Source organism: Parasteatoda tepidariorum, chromosome 8 (assembly GCF_043381705.1).
Source record: "Parasteatoda tepidariorum isolate YZ-2023 chromosome 8, CAS_Ptep_4.0, whole genome shotgun sequence".
NCBI classification, from domain to species: Eukaryota; Metazoa; Arthropoda; class Arachnida; order Araneae; family Theridiidae; genus Parasteatoda; species Parasteatoda tepidariorum.
The window spans coordinates 83,307,413-83,311,840 of NC_092211.1; positions in this window are offsets into that span (position 1 = coordinate 83,307,413).

A 4,428-nucleotide genomic window follows, 5' to 3' on the forward strand; every position below is an offset into this window, starting at 1 on the left:
CTCGTGTTGTCCGTCAGCTTGTTTTCCTTAGTGTTTTGAAGATAAAATTCAGAAATTTTTTTTGGTGGTAGTTTTAAAAATAGAATGTAAACTAGTGCAAAAAAAATCCTTGAAATATTTGACAGCTCGGTTTAAGCGGAAACTCGGATAATGGGGGCTCGGATAAGCGGGACTTTACTATTTCGAATTTGAATTTTTGTTTTTCATTATATGTTTTGAAAATTTACTTACTGTGTCTCGTTAACAATTTCCTAGTGATTTATTCCTAAAACCTATCATTTAAATTTCCTAAATGAACAATTCAATTTTTTAATATTAAAAATTATGTATATGTTACTCAGGGGGGCATAAGAATTTTAGAAAGGCTTAGGTGGGGCATCTACCAAAAAAGGTTGGGAAACACTGGTATAGAGAAAAAAAATATACAAAAGAGAACATACAGTTATGATAGGTGATTCTCCAGAATGCCGGTCTCGTTTTTAATAAATCTTGTTTAATAGTGCAAGATGAAGTTGGTGGATAACCCCTTATCGCTTTGAGCTTTCTTTTAAAATATACAAAAACTAGTTGGAAAATGGTTTGACTCTTTTTAAATTTTTAAGATATTCAAATAAAGCTTTAATCATTAGTTGCCAAATATGATTCCCTACAAAATTATGAAAAATCTTTATTAAATTTTTCTGCGCATGCGCACCCTAAAAGAACCAGCTTAAATACTCATATCTTGCGCAGTTTTTAAAGGAATTTCTGAAAATTTTAAATCAACATTTTTGTAATTAACTTTAAATTTTGTTTAATTCTATTGAATATTTATGAAGTTATAGCAAAGAAACGTAAGACGAATAAATTAATTTTCTACAAAAATCTTTATAATTAATTCTCTGCAAAAATCTTTATTAACAGCCCGGCCAGGCCACATCCGTGGCATTTATTAAAACAAAATCAAAAATAAAATTTACAAAGGCTGTGACAGATGGCAACAGCAAAGGTGCTCCGATAGGCCCGCCTTATAGTGGCGAAGCCGACGGAACCTCCCTTATAATGAGCCAAATATAAAGTATAACGTTAAAACATTCGGATTTAAATCATTAGATCAACAGGTTAGGATGTAGGTACAGAGTGCACTCACTTAAAATGAACGAGTGAAAATAACTCAACTTGAGTGCTATTTAACTCTTTCATCTAGATAAAACCGGCTTTCTCATCTTGAGTTAAAATCACTCAAGTGAAAGAGTTATGTGGAAATAGCTCAATTTGAGTGAAAAAAAATTTCACTCAAACTTGAGTTATTTTCACTCGAGTTTGAGTGATTTTCAGTATTACCTGGGTGGATCGTTTTCACTCAAACTTGAGTGATTTTAACTCGTGCTTGAGCGATTTTCAGTATTTCAGTTTGCAAATTGCAGTCGAAATTTTTACAGTTAATATACAAAATTTTTGTATTTAGTGGTGCCATCTATCGTAAGCAGTAGAAAATACTATAGTTTTTGTTTAAAAAAAACTCGTTTTGAAAGGAAGCCTTAGATAGGAATTTTTTTTATCATATCTTTTGTTGAATTTAAATGTCGAATTAGATAGTATAGTACTTGTGAAAGGTTTCGCTGTGAGCATATCGACACTGCGTATCCTGGGATTCGTACGCGCATCCTATCAGTCGTGAGATTGACCGATTAACCCTCTCGGCTACAGTCCTGTGTCAAGACGGCTTCAAAGAACTAATTACTTTCATGAGCTGGGTCTTGTTGGCGAGAACAAAGTTTTTATTTCTTAAATCAAGTAGGGTGAAAACACAGTTAAACATTTTTTTCAGAGTTAACAGTTTGAATAGCAGCATTTTATGGTTATCCAATTGTTTTGATTGTACTAAATAAAACAACAATTAAATGAATTATTACTTAAGAGTTTTTTTTATGAAAAATTCCTAATCACTGTAGATTTAAGTTTTTTTTCTTTCCCCTAAGTTTTGTCATTTTTCTTTTAAGTTTAATTTTTAAAAGTAAGGAGCTCTAAATGAATTTTTAAAGTAAGCAGTTTTATAAATATTATGCTCATTTAGGTTCAATTGAAAATACTATGAGTTATTTTTTTTCGAACAAATTTATTCGTTTAATTTATAAAGCTTTATTTTCAAGCAATGAAAAAGGTATATTTTAAATTGCCTAAATTTTTTAAGACAAATTTCTGAAACTAAGTGAAATTAATCAATTTTTGAAGAAGACGTTTGAAGCTAAAAAATCTGGATTAAATACCCTTTTTCAAACTCAATTTTGCAAACTCTTTTGATATAAATTTGTTTAAAATCCAAACTATATATTTGTTTTGATTAGAAAAAAATAAGTATAATTTGCGTTCTGCAATAATCCTATCTTAGTATGAATTCGAATAAAGAAATTAACTAATTAACATTAACTACTTGACTTTATTTTAATATCGTTTTTACCATAAACTTTTCAAACATAGTTTTCTTAAGTCAAAAAGAAATAAATAATAAAAATTAATAAAAACGACATTTTTAATAAAATTACTAAAATACAGAAATATTTAAATACCTAATTTTAGGCATATTTTAAACTAATTAAATTGTATCGCTTCTGAATTATAAATAATTACAATTAAATCAAGTAGATATTTTATGAATTTTAACTATTATGAATATAGATAGTGTACGTTATTTCCGTTATCAATATATATGTTTAGAATTTTTACCTAATTGCAAGAAATTAATATATAATCAAAAAGAAAAAAAAGAAAAAACTTTATAAAAATTTAATATACTAGCCAAGAAAGCAAGATTAAAGACATCAAACTCTTTCAATTTTACAACAATGCAAAGTAACTGCAGTTTTTCTACAGATTCATCAGAAAGTATACTTCTGAAACAATGACTGCATAATTACTTCAAATTTACTGCAGAATGACCGCGGATTTAAAGTTTCAGTTTTTCCTAAATTTATGATTTTAAAGTGACCTCACTTAAACTACAGTAATTTTGTAGATAATAGCTAAAAGTATTTTCGAAATAAATTACTGAGAAATTACTTCACATTAGCTGCAAAATAACTGCAGTGTTTTTACAGTTAGGATTGCACTACATAAAATTTGCAGTTAACTCTAGAAAAACCAAGAAATTACTTCAGTTCTGCAGAAAAACTTCAGTTTATTTTCATCTGGGAGGTATATAAATTCAAGTTGAACTATACCACATAATAAATATTATTTTTATTCTGCTCCTATTTTTTTATTATTAATCTATAACTGTTGTAAAATTCTAATTTATTTGCATTTTCAAATACTGTAATTAGCATTGTACTTTTAATTAAATATTAATTCTGCATTTTTATTTTTGCCTCGAAAATTGAACTTGAAGAAAAGTGGTAAGAACTTTTATGTTAGCAACAAAGGAAAAATAGTTTGTATAATGTGATAAATACTTTATGAAATAAGAAGATAGTATTAATTCTGAATTCCAATTAAATAAAAGCTAAAAACAGGATAAAAACCGAAAAATTCAAAATACGGCTTAATTTTTTTAAATACAATATTTTATACTTTTTCTTTGAATAATATATATTTATAATAAAATGCATTGAACATCTGAAGATTCTGATTTGAATGAATGGATGTTGCAAATGTGAACTTTCATAAATTAAAGACAGTCAACTTTATCAATAGAAAGCAATTTAAATAACAGCAATTATAAACTATATGAACAATAATTTCGTAAATATCTTTTACAAAAGAAGTATAGAATGATATGAAATTAATTATCCAAAAATGTTTCTACCAAAATTAAACATAAAAAAAAAACTAAAACATGGATATAAATTTATTATATTAAAATAAAATGTTAAAACTTTAATATGAAATCTGAAAAAATTCTAAAACTCTTATCAGATATAATATGTTCCCAAAGATATAATATGTTTGACAAAGATTTTACAGTAGAATCAGTTTTTTTTAATATTCCATAATCATCCACATTTAACACTTTCAATTTTAATAAATTTTTTTGACTAATAATTTAAATGAATAGTATTTTACTAAAAAACGCTGAAAAACAGCTAATTTAAATGGAATGTGTATATAACACATTCAGAATAAAAGTATTTTCAAAATAAAAAATACAAAGTATATCTACTTACTGAAAAGTAAAACAGCGTCTTCTTCAGAAATACCGCTGTGAACTAAAAGTTGTTTTAATTCTTCTTAATTCAAAATATTAAATGACGTATTCTCCAGAAAAAAAAATTTAAACATAGAATAGAAGCGAAGACATAATCTATTTAGATCACAGAACATAGCAATTTTATTTAGATTTATTATCGTTTGCTTTTTAAAATAAATCGATAGAAATTACAGCTTATAGCAATTAAATAATAAATAAATCACTCAAGTTTGAGCTAAAAGCACTCAAATATTGCTTAATAA